Raw genomic sequence first — 21,165 nt, 5'->3', positions numbered from 1 at the left:
TTGATTCTATTGCCTTATGCCTAGCTAAGGGCGTTAAACGATAGCGCTTGTTGGGAGGCAACCCAATGAATAAATTTATTTTTGCTTTTCACTTTCTGCTTTGTTGAGTCCACACCATCATGATTCTATTATGATTGTGTTTTTTATGTTTCAATTAGTGTTTGTGCCAAGTAGAACCTTTATGATTAGTTTTGGTGATAGTTGTTTAATCATGCTGAAAAAGACAGAAACTTTGTGCTCACGAAATTATTTTTAATTCCTATACAGAAAGAGATTTTGAGTTGATTCTTTTTGCTGCTGATTGATATGCAATTTTTCCTAATTTTCATATTTTTCATAAGTTTTGGGATAGTTGAAGTATACGAAATATACAGATTGCCACAGACTGTTCTGTTTTTGACAGATTCTGTTTTGGTTGTGTTGATTACTTATTTTGATGAAAATATGGTTAGTATTGGGGGGTACGAGCCATTAGAAAGTGAGAGTACAGTAATATAACATCAATATAAATGGAAATTAAGTTTACGAAGTTTTGGGTGATGTTCTTATGGAAAATGGAATAAAGAGTGGAAAGAGCCTAAGCATGGGGATGCCCAAGTCATCCCAAGCCAAATTCAAGGACACCAAAAAGCCTAAGCTTGGAGATTCCCCGGGAAGGCATCCCCTCTTTCGTCTTTAATCCATCGGTAACGTTACTTGGAGCTATATTTTTATTTACCACATGATATGTGTTTTGCTTGGAGCGTCGTGTATTATAGGAGTCTTTGCTTTTTGTTTTATCACAATCATCCTTGCTGCACACCTTTTTGAGAGGGACATGCAATCATCGTGAATTTGTTAGAATACTCAATGAGCTTCACTTATATATTCTGAGCTAGGCAATTTAGCTCCCATGAGCTTCACTTATATCTTTTGATCTAGATAATTTTGCTCTAGTGCTTCACTTAAATCTTTTTAGAGCACGGCAGTGTCATATTTTGTAGAAATAAAAACTCTCGATCTTCACTTATATCATTTTGAGAGTGCTCTCTCTAAGTAACTTGGTAATTGGCGTGTGTTATGAAATTAGTCCTAAATATGATAGGCATACAAAGAGGATATAATAAAAACTTTCATATTCAAGTGCATTGATTAGTAAGAGAAGTTTGATTCCTCACAATTAGTTTTGAGATATGGATATGGTAATATTAGAGTTATGTTAGTAGGGTGTTGTGAATCTAGAAATAATTGTGTCAAGGTTAGTGATTCCCGTAGCATGCACGTATGGTGGACCACTATGTTAGGAAGTCGGAGCATAATTGATTTATTGATTGTCATCCTTTGTGTGGCGGTCGGGATCATGCGATGGTTAACACCTACCAACCCTTCCCCTAGGAGTATGAGTTTAGCACTTTGTTTCGATTACTAATAGAACTTTCGCAATAAGTATATGAGTTCTTCATGACTAATGTGAGTCCATGGTATAGATGCACTCTCACCTTCCACCATTGCTAGCTTCTCTAGTGTCGCGCAACTTTCGCCGGTGCACAAACCCACCATATACCTTCCTGAAAACAGCCACCATACCTACCTATTATGGCATTTTCATAGCTATTCCGAGATATATTACCATGCAACTTCCACCATTCCGTCTCATGACATGTGCCGTCATTTTCATTTTGCCATTGCATGATCGTAAGATAGCTAGCGATATGTTTCAACGTCATACGCTAAGCTAGATTGTTGCACATCCCGGTACACTGCCGGAGGCATTTCATATAGAGTCATTGTTCTAAGTATTGAGTTGTAAGTAAATAAAAGTGTGATGATCATCATTATTAGAGCATTGTCCCATGTGAGGAAATAAAAAAATAAAAAAGAGGCCAAAGATGCCAACCAAAAAAAAAGAGGCCAAAGAGCCCAAACAAATAAAATGATGAGAGAAAAAGAGAGAAGGGACAATGCTACTATCTTTTTCCACACTTGTGCTTCAAAATAGCACCATGTTCTTCATGATAGAGAGTCTCTTCTTTTGTCACTTTCATATACTAGTGGGAATTTTCATTATATAACTTGGCTTGTATATTCCAATGATGGGCTTCCTCAAAATTGCCCTAGGTCTTCGTGAGCAAGCAAGTTGGGTGCACACCCACTAGTTTTCTTTCTTAGCTTCCATACACTTATAGCTCTAGTGCATCCGTTCCATGGCAATCCTTACTCATTCACATTGATAACTATTTATGGGCATCTCCATAGCACGTTGATACGCCGAGTCGATGTGACTATCTCCTCCTTTTTGCCTTACAACCTCCACCACATTCTATTCCACCTATAGTGCTATATCCATGGCTCACGCTCACGTATTGCATGAGAGTTGAAAAGGTTTCAGAAAGTAAGAGTGTGAAAACAATTACCTGGCCAATACCGGGGTTGTGCATGATTTAAATTCGTTGTGTGGGGATGATGGAGCATAGCCAGATTATATGATTTTGTAGGGATAACTTTCTTTGGCCTTGTTATTTCAAGGTTCATGATTACTTTGCTAGTATGCTTGAAGTATTATTGTTTTCATGTCAATATTAAAGTATTGTTTTGAATCTTATGGATCTGAACATTCATGCCACAATAAAGAAGTTACAAAGAACAAATATGTTAGGTAGCATTCCACATCAAAAATTCGGTCTTTATCACTTCCCTACTCGAGGATGGGCAAGAGTTAAGCTTGGCGATGCTTGATACGTCTCCAACGTATCTATAATTTTTTATTGTTCCATGCTATTATATTATCAACTTGGGATGTCTTGTATGCATTTATATGCCATTTTATATTATTTTTGGGACTAACCTATTAACTCAGTGCCTAGTGTCAGTTTCTGTTTTTTCCATGTTTTTGACCTTTTTCAGAAAAGAATATTAAACGGAGTCCAAACGGAATAAAACCTGCGGGATGATTTTTTTCCATAACAGAAGATACCCAAAAGACTTGAGAACCAAGGCAGGAGGTCTCGTGGGAGGTCACGAGCCCCCTAGGCGCGCCCTAGGGGGGGCGCGCCTAGCAGGCTCGTGGGCCCCCCTTGCCTCCTCTGCCCTACCTCTTTCGCCTATAAATTCCCAAAAATCCCGAAACCTCCAGAGAGAGCCACGAAAATAGTTTTCCGCCGCCGCAAGCTTCTTTCTCCGTGAGATCCCATCTGGGGACCGTTCTGGTGCCCTGCCGGAGCAGGATTTGGACACAGAGGGCTTCTTCATCAACACCATTGCCTCTTCGATGATGCGTGAGTAGTTCACCATAGACCTTCGGGTCCATAGCTAGTAGCTAGATGGCTTCTTCTCTCTCTTGGATCTTCAATACAAAGTTCTCCATGATCTTCATGGAGATCTATCCGATGTAACTTTATTTTGCGGTGTGTTTGTCGAGATCCGATGAATTGTGGATTTATGATCAAATTATCTATGAATATTATTTGAGTCTCCTCTGATTTCTTATGTGCATGATTTCGTATCCTTGTAATTCTCTTCGAGTTATGGGTTTCGTTTGGCCAACTTGATCTATAATTCTTGCAATGGGAGAAGTGCTTGGTTTTGGGTTCATACCGTGTCGTGTCCTCACCTAGTGACAGAAGGGGTAGCGAGGCACGCATCGTGTTGTTGCCATCAAGGGTAAAAAGATGGGGTTTATATCATATTGCATGAATTTATCCCTCTACATCATGTTATATTGCTTAAGGCGTTACTCCATTTGTTATGAACTTAATACACTAGATGCATGCTCGATAGTGGTCGGTGTGTGGAGTAATAGTAGTAGATGCACACAGTATCGGTCTACTTGTCTCGGACGTGATGCCTACATATATGATCATTGCCTTAGATATTGTCATGACTTTGCGCGATTCTATCAATTGCTCGAAAGTAATTTGTTCACCCACCGTAATACTTGCTATCATGAGAGAAGCCTCTAGTGAACACTATGGCCCCCCGAGTCTATTTTACACATTATATTTTCAGATCTACATACAAAAATACCAAAAATACCTTGCTGCACTTTTACTTATTTACCTTTCATCACTATCAGATCTCACCTTGCAAGTAATCGTGAAGGGATTGACAACCCCTTTATCGCGTTGGGTGCAAGTTTGTTTGTCTTTGTGCAGGCTCATTGGTGCCTCATCTTGATACTCCTAGTGGATTGATACTTGGTTCTCAAACTAAGGGAAATACTTATTCTACTTTGTTGCATCACCGTTTCCTCTTCAAGGGAAAAACCAACGCAAACTCAAGAAGTAGCAGCCTGGGATTGTAAGGATGGACGTCGTTCTTTTATCGTTTGTTTTCGTCCATAGTCGGACCCTACTCTTCTTCATGATGACTGTATTTTGTTGTATTGATGTGACTCTGATGTAGCTTGTGGCGAGTGTAAGCCAATTCCATATACTCATCTTTTCAGTACATGTACTAGTAACGATATCCATTGTTGCGAAACGCCGAGATGCGCTTATATCCCTATCGAGGCCCTCATGCCATAATAAGGATATGATCGCATCTTGGGCGTTACATGCTGCTACGAAGACCCAAACCATGAAAAGAGGGGGAGGGGGTGTGGCAGGGAAGAATCAGGCTGCTGGAGGCAGTCAGGCTGTGGTGCCGCCAACAACACCTGCGCCGGTGATCCCGACCCCTCCTGCCGTCCAAGATCTGGATCCAAGGTACAAAGAGATGACCTGCTTCAATTGTAGTTGGCCTGGTCACTACATTAGTAATTGCATTGAGCCCAAGAAGTGCTTCATCTGTGCGGGAGGGCACAATGTTAACAATTATGCAGCATGGGCTCGTCAACACCCCACTGCCACCTACTTTGGGAGGGCTGCTGCTGGTCTGGATTTTTACCATATTGATGTACCTGTATCTAGAGAATCGAGCTGGATGAACTATAAAAATTGTGCATTACTTCATGTTGTAAGAGGAGAAGTGCCTGCTTCTGAACTGCTGATGCAACTGAATGGGATCTTCTGCAAGAACAAGGAGTGGCCCTGGCAGATAAGAGAGCTGGAAGATAAGAAGTTTCTGTTATGGTTTCTTCCCTGGAAAAATGTTGATGATCTGATTGAGTTTCCTTCATTTGTCTTACCTATTGATGGTGTCTCAGTTAAGGTCGTTGAATGGCAAGGTATGTTGAACCCATATGGAGAATTAACTGAAGCATGGATACAGATTGAAGGAATACCTCCAAAATGGTGTGCCTGGAAAGTCTTTGCACATATTACTTCCTGTTTTGGTATACTTGTGGATGTAGATTGGAATGGAATTTTTAAAAGCTTTTATGAAACCATTCGTGTGAAGGTTGCATGTAGAGACCCTACCAAAATTCCTTTTGAGAGACTTGTGGAAATGAAGAAGAAGCTATACCTGCTGTTTTTCACTGTAGAAGGGTTTGATCAAATTGGAGATGAGGATGATGATGATGGAGTTGATCCTGATTAGGAGGATCCTCACAAAAGCAAAGGTGAGGAGGAATATTATGAAGGTAATCTGGATACTACTGATAAGGATAGTCTGGAAGATGATGCCAATCCAATAGATGACCTTGACAAGGCTTATTTCATCAAGAAGGATACCCCTGCTTCTACCTCTAACAACAAACAAAGAAGTGTTGTTTCTGCAGTTGAATTCCATCCCAAGATGTTGTTAGACAATGCTCACAATGCATTCATTGAGGAAATCAAAAGCTATGGAGTCCCTGAAAAGGTTAATTCTGACAAGATGGATGAAGATATGATTTCCCCCATGAGGGTGGTTTCTTCACCTCCAAAGGATGGGTATCCAATGTCTGTCCATATGGACTACTGCTCTGAGCAACTAAAAAACTTTGACATGGCTGAATATGATGAAGAATGAGGACGTACTCTACCATATATGCAATGCTTACCTGAGGAGTTGATAAAATTTATTGGCTCTACTAAGAGATCTCTGTTAGATACCTTCGAAAATGTTGATTCAGAGAAAAAAGGGGGATTCGAGGAAGGGGCTTCTGCCAAATGGGGTCCAGTGTTATCTGGCAGACCAACCACTCGTGGGCATGGAGATATCAACATTATGGATAAAGCCAAAGCCTATCCGAAGAAGAAGAATCTGGAGATACCCCCATCATTCAAAGGTAACTCATTTTCCTGTCTAGACAATTATAACCTTGTGGACCAGGCTAGGAAAATTGATATATGTATTGGTAAAGATGATAAGGAACAAGGTGCTATTCTTGATGACATGATAGAAAATGAAAAACTTAGCTGCCTTCAGTTTGCTGATCTTAACCCGGAGGATGTCCTCCCTGATAATCTAGATGTGGTTTTTCAAACTCATTCCTCACCTCTTGGCTCTATTCCTAGATCTAAAACATGGGGTACTGCTGTTTTAGTGAAGGATAGTCCAACCCTACTCATAAAAAGTAAGCCTTGTGGCTTGTCACACCCTTTTAAAATCTCATGATAGGAGCCTTTTGGAATATCAGGGGTCTAGGGCAACATGGGAAGATACAGTGCCTAGGAGACTTTCTCCATAATCATAGATTTGATTTTTTAGGTTTATTTTAGACTGAAAGAGAGATCATTGATAGCCATATTCTGAAATCCATTGCTTGTGGTAGTGATTTCTGCTGGCATACCTTACCTGCTATTAATACCGCTGGTGGCATCCTTGTGGGCCTTAGAAATGACCTTTATGAGGTTATTGGTTTTATTAACAAAAATATTGTGTGGTAGTTACAATTAAGAATAAAGAGGATGGCTTCTTATGTCATTTTATTGCAGTTTACGGCACTGCTTACAATGAGCACAAAATTGAGTTCATTGCTGAGCTGCATGATGTCATGCATAATTTGTCTTATCCTGTTCTCCTTGGTGGAGATTTTAATTTGGTTAGATCTGTATCTGACAAAAACAATGGGTTGATTAATAAGGAGTCCACTCTGCTTTTTAATGATTGGATTAACAAATGGGGTCTCATGGAGATTAATATTGCTAATAGGAGTTATACGTGGAGTAACAACCAAGAAGACCCTATTTTTGCGATGATTGATCGTGTCTTTGTGTCCACATCTTGGGATGCTCACTCCTCGTTGACTGTTCTATCTGCGCTCCCTCGAGTTAGTAGTGATCACACTCCGCTCCTCTTAGACACTAAAGCTCGGAGGGTTACCTCCCCCAAACCTTTTCGGTTTGAGAAATGGTGTCTTGACTAAGCATATCTTAAAGAACTAGTTTGCAAGACTTGGAATAATACAGTTTGTTTGGGTAAATCTATCGATAACTGGATGAATAAAACTAGGATCTTACGGAAAAAGATTAAAGGCTGGAGTATTAATCTAGAGGCTGCTATGAAAAATAAAAAGAAAGTCCTTTTACAAGAGTTTGACATTCTTGATGTGTTCTTTGAAACCAACCGATTAGATACCAATGATAAGATTCGTATGGAGGAGATTAAGAGAGAATTAGAGGATATCTGGAGAAAAGAAGAAAATGCCTTGTGGTAGAGGTCCGGAGATAGGAGGATTAAAGATGGTGACAAGAACAATAAATATTTCCAAGCTTTAGCTAACCATCGCCATAGCAAGAACCACTTATATGAGTTGAATGGTGATGATGGCCGACTTCATTCCACGAAAGAGATGCTTGATATTGCCACTTCTTTTTATAAGAACCTATTTGGTTATGAGCATAAACATAATATTAGCTTGGGTCCTTCCGTTTGGAAGGAAGAAGATATGGTTACTCCTCATGAGAATGAGATATTACAAAAGAATTTCTCTGACGAGGAAATTAAATAGGCCATTTTCAGATCCTATGCACATGGTGCTCCAGGCCCTGATGGCCTTTCTTTTTTGTTCTATCAATCCTTCTACGAGTTGATTAAAACTGACTTTATGGCCTTAGTGAAATACTTTGAAGAAGGGAAGCTTGACATCTATAAGTTGAAGTTTGCCATAATTGTCCTAATTCCTAAAGAAGCTGATGCCAAGGATATGAAGAAATTCAGACCTATTAGCCTTGGAAATTATGCAGTTAAGATTCTTACTAAAGCAATGACTACCAGACTGTCCCCTATTGGGGATAGACTGATTTCTCCCAACCAAACTGCTTTCATCAAAGGGAGATTTATTCTTGAGAATGTGGTGTTGGCTCATGAAGTCAAACGACCCAAAACTCAGGGGCTTGTGCTCAAATTAGACTACAAGAAAGCATACGATAGAGTCAGCTAGCAATTTCTCTTTGAGATGCTCGAGTCAAGGGGATTTGGGGCCAAATTGATCTCCTGGATGAAGAGTGTTCTGTTGAAGGGTACGTTTAGTGTCCGTATTAATGATATGACTTGCCCCTATTTTGTTGGTGGCAAAGGCCTTAAACAAGGGGACCCGATTTCTCCCATCCTGTTTAATCTTGTGGCTGATATTTTCTCTAAAATGTTAGTTAAAGCAGCTCAACAGAACCTCATTTCAGGGCTTTTGCCTCATGTGATAAAAGGAGGGATCACCAGCTTACAATATGCTGATGATACTCTGCTTTTCCTAGAAAACTCTTGTGAGAAAGTGAGAAATTTTAAATGGATCCTTTCTTTCTTTGAAAATCTATCTGGGATGAAAATCAATTTTCATAAGAGTGATCTTTTGACTATTAACATTGAGGATGAGATGAATAAATCTTTTGCCCAGATGTTTAGTTGTAAGGTGGGGTCTTTCCCTATTAATTCCCTAGGTGTGCCTCTGCACTATGACAAACTGCGTAGGGAAGACCTTCAACCAATCATTGATAGGATCATCAAATGTCTTTCTGGTTGGTTAGGTAGACATCTTACTTACAAAGTGAAACCGATTCTTCTTTGTGCATGCATCGTCAGCATTCCTGCTTACCTTATGGCAGTAATTAAGTTTCCAAAATGGGCTATTGAGGCTATTAATTAGCCAATGGCTCATTTTTTCTAGGGGGATATGGGGGTCCAACACAAATATCACCTTGCTAATTGGGGGCTTATGACCATGAAGAAATACTTTGGGGGTTTAGGGATACCTAACGTGAAAGAGGTTAATATGGCCTTATTGGCCTCGTGGGGGAAGAGATTTTTTTATAATCAGGAATAAGACTGGAAAGATATCATCTCTTTCAAGTATAACACTGAATCTCCCAATGTACTTTGGTCTAAATCTGATAATGGATCTTCTTTTTGGAAGAGTGTAACATGGGCTCTAAATTCCTCCAAGACATTCTACGGGTGGAAAATTGGTGATGGTAGGAGTATTAAGTTTTGGCATAATCTATGGGTGGGGGATTGTTCCCTGAAGGTTCAATTTTGGGAGTTATATATTCTACATATGCAACCAACCTGACTGCACTGTCTCTCAGGTTTGGGATGGTGTGGATCTTAATATCTCCTTTAGAAGATGTGTTGACAGTAGAGGGGTTGATAAATGGAACCAATTACTTGATATTATTCAGAGGTCTCCACTATCTGATTCCCCTGATGTTCCAATATGGATGCTCGAATCCAAGGGGGTGTATTCTTTTAAGTCCTTTTATAATACTATTAACTTTGGTGGGGTGTCTTCTGCCATAGGTGACAAATTGTGGAAAATTCTCTGCCCACAAAATATCCATGTTTTTCTTCGGCTAAGTGTTTATAATAAAGTCTTAACCAGAGATAACTTAGCTAATAGAAAAAATGTTGATGATCCTTCTTGCTTATTCTGTAATGAATTGGAATCTGTTCAACATCTATTTTTTGATTGCATAGTGGCTAAATGCATTTGGAAAATGTTTGTTGAATCCTTTCAGATGCCAATTATGTCTAGTTTTAAAGATATTTGTGCCTTGTGGCTGATTCATAGGAAAATGCCAGTCCAGAACATGATTGCTGCTGCCTCCTTATGGAGTATTTGGAGGCTAAGAAATGAACTTTGTTTTCAGGGTCGATCTTGTAAAAGTCTGGACTGCGTTCTTGTGAAACTTCGAAGTTTTCTTTGGCAATGGGCTGTTTTCGGCGATGCCACACAGGAGGGAGTACTGCGGGAATTCATCACTAAGCTTGACAAATACAGAGGGGAACTTCTGCACATCGCTTGGAGGAGCTGATCTGGAGTAGCTTGTGATTCAGTTACTTGCTCTGTTTTGTTTTAGCGCCTCTGACTTTGGCTAGACTATCGATTGGTTTTTCTCTTGTCTTTTATTTTTCGTGCTGGATGGTGAATGTAAACTGACTTGACTTGTGCTTCATTAATAAAAGTGGAGAGGGGGGAACCCCTTTTATTCAAAAAAAATATCTCAAATCTGCTGGGTGGATAGTCTAACAAAAATAAAGTCTTATAACAAATGGAAGCTTCGGTGTCATGCTCCACATGGAAAGAAAATCTCATTGGCGCTTGGCAGAACACTTGTTGGGTGCGGTGTCCACCATGGACAGTGTTGGCAGGGGGCATAGGATACTTGTTTGCGGAAGCATGGATGACAAGCTAGTCCAAGGAAGGCGTCCGTCATGCCCTCGGGGTGGCAAACGCCCGGCAAGGCATGGGCGCCATCTGGAGTGGTAGAGAGACGACTTCATACCAGGAGGATGCAGATAGAAAGCAAGGGAGGACTGGGTAAAGGGAGTGGTTCAGGAGAAGGTATTTAGGTGGGTCATGGGTGGCAGAGGTCTGAACTCTTGCAAACCTTTCACTAGTTTATGGCTGGTTTACCGGAATTCGGAAACTCGGACACATCACAGACGTTTGTGGTACCCTGTTAGATGACAAAAACGTTCGGACACCCTGGTATGGAAGATTAGGAGTGGTTTGGAGTACACTGTTGGAGATGCCCTCAGATAACATGCACACATTTTTTGATCAATCTTTATAGATTGAAATGACCATTTTATTGGCTCTTCGTGGGATCGGTAATTTTACTTCGAAAGCAGCTACAACCAGCATTGTGCACTTGCAAGACATCATTCACTTTCCTTCCTCTCCCTCCTCCGATGTCGCCTGGGGTATCTCCAGCGCTGCCGCACAACAACGATGAAGTTGGCGGCTCCACCTTGCATGGAGAGTCCCAGGTCCTAGGGCGACGTCACTCGCCGGTGGCGCGCGGCGTGGTTTGAGCGGCGGGGACTTGGCGGCTCCACCTCGCATGGAGGATCTCGGGTCCCAGGGCGGCAGCCCCGGTCTGGTGGGAAGGTTTCGATCCGGAGGAATCTTCTGGTCGGCACGGCGGTCACATCAAAGTCGACATGCATGTGATTACTCAAAAAAAATGCATGCTTGTCATTTTCTGCAGACAAAAAACAAGATGGCACCACAGCCATAACGAACCAGCTGTTGCATTCGCTGCTTTATGAATTCATATTTTTTAAATGCTGACTACATGTTCTAAGTTAATGGCAAACCTATTCTGTACAATACATGTTATACGTTGGTTTAGAAATTTCCACATAGTCTGATTGTAGTTGTCATCTTGCTAATTAGACATTTGGCGTCATCATTTTTCTCTTCGTGCTATCATTTTTGTCATACTAAACTCCATTTTGTTCTCCTAAACCTTACAAGCACAATTTAGCTCATTGGATGATAAAGGTAATTTGGCTAGATTTCCTATATGGTCCTACGTGTATGGTTGTGTGCGACCAACGCTTGGCCTCTTGTGCGTCCTGGGCTGATACACCTCATCATCGTCTCACAGACAATCACATTGATAAGCAAGTTACTGAAAGGAGATCACACTATGCTCACAACATTGCAATTTAGAAAAAGCTATGTATCATGGTCATTAACTTTGCATATACACCTACCTACAAATAAAGGAGTTCATATTTAATTTTTCCCCGGGCCTCCAAAATCTCAGGACCGGGCCTGGCCGACGACAATGCCTGTTTGATTGGTTACTCGTTTCTTGCGGGTCTATTTCTGCTGTTCTCCTGTGATAGCTTGAGCACCATGGCTCTCGGTTCTAGGGAGCCACCCTGATATGATCCAAAATGCCGTTGCTGAAAATATTGTTAGAAAGGTCAACCAGAGAAGGTATGTAATTCCTGCGAGACGTTAAGAGAAAAAGAAACAAAAAAGAACCTTCTGTTGTGCATGACAACACCAATGAAGAAGTTGAATTGAGAGACAGTTTTCTACACGACGGCTCAATGTCAACACATATTTGTACTCGTACTTGACATTATTCACCTTGGTGCACCGGAGGACGGTCAGCTACTATTCGAAACGCCATGCATGCAAGCCCATTTGTGATCAGCTTGCCGGATAATTAAATTAGCTAAATTCTGATTAGTTAGATAAGAAAGAGTCTTTTGTCTTTTTCTTCTTTCTTATTATCCCTTTGTGCTGTGCCTGCGTGCATGAGAGTATAAAAGGAGATCGTTTTTCATGTAACGGGGGAGTTGGTTTTGGCTGGTTAAACACAAACTAGAAGCCGGGGGTATCTTCCCTAGGCGACAAGTTAGTTCGTGTGTTCCGTGGAGAAGCTTTAAGAATTGCTTTGTGTTTTTGGCGAGGGATTGAAGACACCATCTTTAATTTGCTGCTGATCTGTTGAAGATCGTCCACGTACTTACTTTTGTTGGGTGTACGTGTTGTTTTCGTGGTGATTGCATCTACAAGATCACAAGCACCACGACGTTTCAGGTGACACCGTACCGTGAAAGATTGAAAAATGTATTCGCGTCGTTGTTTCTCTGTTGACAGTTGCATCACACTCTGTCAGCCGTCGGTGCGGCACCCATCGAGCATGGGTGAAGGGTAGTGGCCCTTTGCGGTGGCAGAGACATACCATGTTTGGCCCTTTTTTAGTCTCTTGGATGTAGTCAGTGACACAATGCAAGGGCGATGTGCTCTCTTCTGATGGTATTGTTGGTTTGCCGGTGTTGGCACGGCGGTGGTTTTGAGTCTATTCTGATATATACCTTGTATCTTTTACTTCCGTCTCGCTTTAATTTTTGATGTAATGTGTTGCTCTTGTAATCCTGGCTGGTTGATAACTTTATTCATTCAAAGTCGGGCAAGGGTCGAGCCTTTTCTCGGGCTCACTCATCGCCTTTTCTCTAACATAACAATTCTCGTGAATCGAGACTGCTGTTGTGTTGTAGGGGAACTCCTACCTACCGCTCGCTGCACAGGGGGCGCCTGACTGGGCCGGCCCAGCTTCTTCTTTTTGCCTAAAAAATCAGATACTTTCATTTATTTCTTTATTTCTGTTTCTTTTTCCTTTTGTTCTTATTTATTTTTTCCATTTTTGGCTCGTATTTATTCCCGCTTTTCTTTTTTTCTTTGTTTATCAAAACGAACAACATTGAATTTCTCAATCATTTTTTGAAAACATGACTATTCTTTCAAATCAGAGAACAAATTTGAAAGCATGAACAAGTTTTTAAAGCCGAAACATTTTTTGAATTTGAGAACAAATTTTAAAACCAAGAACAATTTTGAATAATCCTGAGCAAATTTGGGACCACGATTTTTGTTAAAAGCAAGAACATTTTTTGAATCTTGAGAACAAATTTCAAAACCAAGAACAATTTTGAAAAATCCTGACCAAACTTGGGACCGCGAACAATGTTTTAAAGCACAAACATTTTTTAATCTTGAGAACATAATTATGATATGTAGAATTTTTTTGAAAACATCGAACAAGATTGGAAGTGTGAACATTTTTTAAAAAGAAAGACCATTTTTTGAATCTTAAGAACAATATTCGAAAATGAGAACAATTTTAAAACTGTTGAACAAATTCATAAACGTGAACACTTTTTGAAAATACGAACATGTTTTGAATCTTGAGAACAAATTTTGAAAAACAAGAATTTTTTTGGAAAATCTAGAACATTTTTTTTCAAAATCCAGAACAATTTTTTAAAAAGCAAATAAAAATTCGAAGAACATTTTTTGAAATTTGTAAACAGTTTTTGTAACGGAGACATTTTTTAACCTTATGTACACTTTTTAAAACAGAAACATTTTTTTAACTTACGTACATTTTCAGAAAGAGCAAACATTTTTTAGAAAATGAAGAACATTTTATAAACTTCCCGACCTTTTTAAAATCATTAATATTTTTAGATTTGCCGGACAAAATTTGAACTCGTTTTCAATTTGTGAATTTTTTTGAAAAAAGAGAAACATTATACGTGAAACAGGAACATTTTTTATAAAAATTTGAAAACAAGAACAATTTTTTAAAATTGTGACCAATTTATGAAAGAATTACCATTTTTGGGAAAATCGTGCAACTTTGAATAGGAGAATATTTTTTGAAAATATGAACACATTTTGGAAGCAGGAAGATTTAATTATAAATTTTGAACAAATTTTTGTACACGAGAATGTTTTTGAAATTTAAAATAAAATTTAGAATATGTCAAAAAATAAGAAATGGAAAAATGGAACAAAAGTGAAGGAAAAATGGAAAAGGAAACAATAACATTTTTTGAAAAATGGGATCATTTTTTAAAATCGCAAACATTTTTTGAAATTGTCGACCATTTTTTTACAATCCCAAACATTTTTTGAAGTTATGAATGTTTTTAAAAAACAACAATTATTTTAAATTTAAAACACTTTTGTAAAAAGCAAGAGCACTTTCTAAATTTCAAGAATAATTTTGAAACATGAACTTAGTTTAAAAAAATAACCATAGAAAAAAGGAAAAAATAAACAGAAACAGAAAAACTAAAAAAGAAAAAAAGCGAAACAGAAAAAAAGACACGAAAAAGCAAAATCCGAAATTGCCTGCAGAGGGAGATGGGCTGGCCCAGTTAATCGCGCCCCTGTGCGTTTGTCCGACTATTTGACGTAAAAAGCGTCAAATAGGGTTTTCCTTGCTGTAGGTCTTGTTTTTTCGTGAGTGGTCACTGGTCAGGTCAGCTAGACGTCTGGGCGTAGGACATGGTCTACATAGGCAGCTGAATGCAAGTACTCAGGTTGTTCAGGACAATAGTTGCAGTTTTGACTGTACCGGATGCGTGCACATAGCTAGTCCCACCTTGAAAATTAGAAATGATGCACGGGTATCATGGTGTCTGTTTTTAAAAATCATATTTCTATAACGTAAAAAACTGAAACTTTTTTGTAGACACACACAAACATCTATATTATGTATCTGTAAAATTTTAAATCATTTTACTTTCACATGTGGCATATAAAAAAAAAGACAAATATGTATCTTTAAATGGGCTTCTTTTTCGTAATTGGACCAAAAATTGGTTATTTTCGTATAGCTTAAAAATTACATTTTTTTCATATTTAAATTTCATTGATTAGTAATGAATACATAGAAGTTTCCAAAAAAAATAATTATTTTCAAAACTTTTAAATATGTTTTTTGATTTTTTCAACAAAAGGGCACCAAGGTGCCCGAACAGCCTTTGCGTCGTAGAAGGAAAGGAGAGCTCACCTATATTCTATACCTGATAATAAAGCGACTATTGCTTTCGTCGGAAAACCCACCACGATATTTTTTTAAAAAAGCTCCTGTAATTTTTGTTATTCAACCCACGCTCCATCATTTATCTGCAACGTAAAAAGAAAAACGACTCGATGCAAAAATTATACCCGTACCTATCGCTTCCTCCCGTCGACCCTAGGCCACCCTGTCCTGTGCCCAGGCCGCCGCCCCACCACTCGCCGCCGCGGCCGACCTCAACCGCCACAGCTGCCGATCTCAACCCACCCTCCTCCGCGGCCGTACCTCTCCTCACTCACTGCCCCTGTTGCGGCGCTCGAGCGCATCGCGTCGACCCTGGTCCACCCTGGCCTGTGCCCAGGCCGCTGCCACACCACTCGCCGCCGAGGCCGACCTCAACCACCACTCTTGTCGATCTCAACCCACCCGCCTCCGTCGCCGTACCTCTGCCCCGCTTGCTGCCCCCATTTCGGCGCTCGAGCACAGCTTCTGGATCAAATCAACACGACAGCTACAGTGACTGTGGATGATGCGTCTGCTCGATGCAGAACGGCGGCGGCGCGCGGATAAGGCACGGCGGAGCGAAGTACATGCAGGTGGAGGCGGGCCTCCATGGCTCACACGGGAAACTCCGAGGTTATGACGCGGCAACGACGACTTCTTATGGCCAGATAGAGGCGTCTAACCCTTGCTCCCCTCATCGTATCCCCTCCTCCGACAGGAACTCATCATCTGGTGAGATCCCCTCCCCATGCCTCCAACCGTGTGCCAAGCACCGGCAAGAAATTTGTTTTGTGGGGATTTGTTTGCTGATGAATGAATGTATTGAATGTAAGATTGTATTGTTGTAGAGACAGAGAATGGAACACCACCTTCAGTTTGTCACCTGATCCCACATTCTCTACCCCATGAGTGAAATAAGATAACAGTTCATTGATCAATTCACGTAACGTCTTTGTTTTGCTTTGCATGTCCCGCTCAATTTCTCATCATGGTGAAATTAAGAATGGACGGGTTGATTTCTCATCAAAATAGGATAGGACTGACTACATTAGTTAGTTAGCTTATTATTTTAATAAATAAAAATGATTATGTTATTTTTTTCTCCTGTTGCAACGCACGGGCCCTTTTGCTAGTATAAGTATATAACAGGGACGCTGCACGAGGAGAACGTTTGGTTCCTCGGTGTATATACAACCTATATGCAAAAAATATAGCAATTTAATAAAAAGTTAAAATAATCTGAAAATATTTCTGAAATAAATTTGACCTTTCATTGTACTTGTAAGAAAAATTCCACAAAAACAAAATTACACCTTGACATCTTTTTAGAAAAATAATTTTTTGATCAAATAGTGTGAATAGTGACCTATAATAACAAATAAATTTTGTATTTTTTGCCGAGAAGTCAATGTTAGTTTTTTTTCTAATTTTTTTGATACTAGTGTAAAACAAAGTCAACTTTAATTCAAAATATTATTTTAACTATTTTAACTTTTTATTTAATTATAAAAAAAGCATATGGGATGTATATACAACGAGGAATCAAAGTATATTTTGCTGGAATTTTTTTTATTTTGGGTCAGCCCAATAACAATTTCAGAAATTCCTAATAAATCCTAGAGACCCACGCAGCCCATTCGTGCAAGGCAAGAGGTGGAACCAAAGTTTACTCCCACGTTGCTAGTTTGGTGGAAGTTCGACCTCCATATAATGGAGGATGTTTCCACACATGTGTGAGCAGGAGAACAAGAGAGACATACACGCGCGCTCCTCCGCCTCTGCTGCCCGCCTCGCCTCGTCACAATGCGCCACAGGTTGGTCTCCCTAGTTCTCTTCACGCCTCCGAAACTGCACCTCTCTGAGTCCTGTACGGGAGAAGGGTTATAAGGTTTTTGGGGAGTGCTCCGCGCGACTACTGACTTCTTCATCATGGATTTCGACGACCACTTCCCCATCGACAACCTCTTCGACGACATGGCTGGCGAGAACACCGACCCCAAGACAAGGGTTCCGCCGTTGTTCTATATGTCTTCGTGTTCTCTCTGCTCAATATCTTACCTCAGTTTCTTGCTCTACTGTTTCTGGTTCTAGCCTCTGTTCTACATATGTTCTCTTTTAGTTCATATGTGCACATGCCATTTGCTGTCTCATCTTTATATTACATGACTTGTTTCATCTCTATTATGATAGTCATATTTTATCTATATTTTGTGTTAATTAATTCTTGTGGTAAATTTCTCATACTTCCAACAATCCAAAAACCTTATTATAGGCACTTTACCCCGAGTGATTTTGCTGCTTCCATGAGACCTCTTATGTTTGAGGGTATCCATTATAAGAGGTGGCGCGTGAGAGTTGTTCTATGGTTTCAAACCATGAGCTGCTATGACGCCACTCTTGGCAAACCTAAAGGAGATTATGATGCTCAACAGGAACAAGCTTTTCAGAAAATGGATACCCTGTTTAAGGCTGCTCTCTTGAGTGTTCTTGGTGAGAACACAGTTGATGCTTACGCGTTAACTGATAATGGAAAAGATATTTGGGATGCACTAGAGGCCAACTTTGGGGTCTCAGATGCTGGCACTAAGTTATACTTTATGGAACAATTCTATGACTATAGGATGATTGAAGAGCGCTCCGTGTTTGAGAAAGCTCACGAGATACAGTCATTTGCTACAAAATTTGAGCACTTCAATTGTATGCTACCAGACAAGTTTCTTGCCGGAGGCATCATCACTAAGCTTCCTCCGTCGTGGAGGAACTTTGCTACCTTACTGAAGCATAAGAGGCAGGAGTTTCCGTTCTGGACCTCATTGGTACTCTTGATGTGGAAGAAAAGTTGAGAGCAAAAGACACACGTGCTTGAGGTATTGAGGGAGGATCTAGTGCCAATCTGGTACAGAAGAAAAACCTCCAGCCCCACAAGTTCAAGAACAAGGGCAAGTTTGATGGGAAGAACAAGCTTGTACAACACACCAACTTCAAGAAGAAGAATGACAAGAAGAAAGGTGTTTGTCATGTGTGCGGAGATCCTGACCATTGGGCTCCTAGTTGCCCTAATCGCTATGACAAGCGTCATCTTGGGAAAGGCAGCAAGACCGCTAGTGTTGTCATTGGTGACACTGACGTGAAGGACGCTGGGTATGGTATATTTCCCACTGTTCTATGTATGCGGTGATATTTCCATGTTTTTGTCTTATCAGCCACAAGGACTTCCACCATGCTAATGGGCAACGGTTCAAGTGCTTCTGTTCGTGGTGTTGGCACGGTCGATCTGAAGTTTACTTCGGGGAAGATCGTGTGGCTCAAGAACATGCATTATGCCCCCTCCATCAATAAAAATCTTGTTAGCGGATCTCTTCTGTGTAGAGATGGCTACAAGCTCGTCTTTGAGACGAAGAAATTTTTAATATCCAAGTTTGGAACTTTTGTTGGTAAAGGCTATGAGTCAGGAGGCCTGTTCCGTTTATCCTTATCAGATGTTCACAATAAAGTTGTTAATCATGTTTGCAAGAATAGTGAATCAAATGTATGACATTTGTGTCTGTGTCACGTTAATTTTTGTTGCATGTCGTGACTAGCCAAATTGAAGTTAATCCCTAGTTCTACCACTGTCAAGGGATCTAAGTGTCAAGTTTGTGTGCAAGCTAAGCAACCTCGTAAGTCTCACACGACCGCGGAAACAAGAAATCTTGCACCACTAGAGCTCATACATTCAGATCTATGTGAAATGAATGGTATTTTGGCAAAAGGTGGAAAGAAATATTTCATGACGTTAATTGATGACTCCACTAGATACTGCCATGTGTATCTTCTAAAATATAAAGATGAGGCTTTGAACTATTTCAAGATCTATAAAGCTGAAGCGGAAAACCACTTGATCGAAAGATCAAGAGAGTTAGGTCTTATCGTGGTGGAGAGTATTTCTCAAATGATTTTGACACCTTTTGTGCGGAACATGGTACTATCGAGAAGTACAGGGCACAGCTCGTGGCTCAGGGTTATACCTAAAAGGAAGGTGAGGACTTCTTTGAAACTTACTCACATGTGGCTCGAGTGACCACTATTCGAGTACTACTTTCACTAGCCGCCTCACATGGTCTTTTCGTTCATCAAATGGATTTTAAGACTCCTTTCCTAAATGGATAGTTGGATGAGGAAATTTACATGGAACAACCATATGGGTTCGTAGTAGATGGTAAGGAAGGAAAAGTGTGCAAGTTGCTGAAGTCTTTGTATGGACTTAAGCAAGCACCCAAGCAGTGGCATGAGAAGTTTGAAAGAACTTTAACAACTGCAGGCTTTATTGTAAACGAAGCTGATAAATGTGTGTACTATCGCCATGGTGGGTGCGAGGGAGTTATCCTTTGCTTGTATTTTGATGACATACTGATTTTCGGAACAAATCTGAATGTTATTAAGGAGGTCAAGGATTTCCTATCTCACTGTTTTGAGATGAAGGATTTAGGAGTGGCTGATGTCGTTATGAACATCAAGTTGTTGAGAGACGATGATGGTGGGATTACAATGCTTCAATCTCACCATGTGAAAAATATCTCGAGTCACTTTGGCTATAGTGAATGCAAGACCTCTCCAACACCATATGATGCCAGCGTGCTGCTACGAAAGAATCGAAGAATTTCTACAGATCAATTGAAATATTCTCAGATTATTGGCTCACTAATGTACTTAACGAGTGCTACAAGACCTGATATCTCTTTTGCTGTTAGCAAACTGAGTCGGTTTGTCTCAAAACCAGGAGATGTGCATTGGAAAGCTCTAGAGAGAGTTTTGCATTATTTTAAAGGCACTCTGAATTATGGAATTCACTACACTAGACACCCAAAGGTGCTTGAAGAGTATAGTGACTCAAACTGGATCTCATATGCTGATGAGATAAAGGGCATGAGAGGATATGTATTCACTCATTGAGGTGGCGCTGTTTCTTGGAAGTCTTGCAACTAGACCATCTTAACGAGGCCAACAATGGAAGCAAAACTCACAACACTAGATACAACTATGGTCAAAGCAGATTGGCTTCGCCGGCTCTTGAATGACTTGCCGATTGTTGAGAAACCTGTATCGGCTATCCTTATGAACTGCGAGAATCAAACTTTGATCACGAAAGGGAGCAGCTCAAAGGATAACATGAAGTCATCAAGACACGTTCAGAGAAGGTTAAAATCTGCCAGGAAAATGAGAAACTCCGGAGTTATTGTATTGGATTATATCCAAACATCTAAAAATCTGGCAGATCCTTTTACTAACAGTCTATCACGTAATGTGATAGATAATGCATCAAAGGATATGGGTATGAGACCCACAATATGAGTTGTTCACAGTGGTAACCTATTCCTATGTGATTAGAGATCCCATGAATTAGATGTGGAAGACAAGTTGTTGGCCAACTTAGAGGAAATTATGCTTACCATTGATAATACCACTCCATGAAGATGCAATACTTTCCTAAACTGCATGTCAGGTTGATATACATCTTAATATGTTCTAAGTGGCTTATTGAAGCAGAGATGTTGTCCTAGAGAACATATTTTGAAGAACATTCCTATATGAGTCTGATTGTTAACGTCGCAATCTATGAGAGTAGGGTGCTCTCTAGTAAACTCATGAAAGGTCTCGGAGTATGAGGCATAAGCTCCATCCGCGGGGAAGTCCCACGGTAGCCTAGTATCGGACAAGGCTCTGTGTGAAGCTAGATTCGCAGAAAACTTGCAGTTCAAGGCCTAGTTCACTGTTCAAGTTGCTTACT

This window comes from Hordeum vulgare, chromosome 7H (genome assembly GCF_904849725.1).
Source record: "Hordeum vulgare subsp. vulgare chromosome 7H, MorexV3_pseudomolecules_assembly, whole genome shotgun sequence".
NCBI lineage: Eukaryota > Viridiplantae > Streptophyta > Magnoliopsida > Poales > Poaceae > Hordeum > Hordeum vulgare.
The sequence above is the reverse complement of the archived record's forward strand: the minus strand, read 5'-3'. Positions refer to the sequence as shown.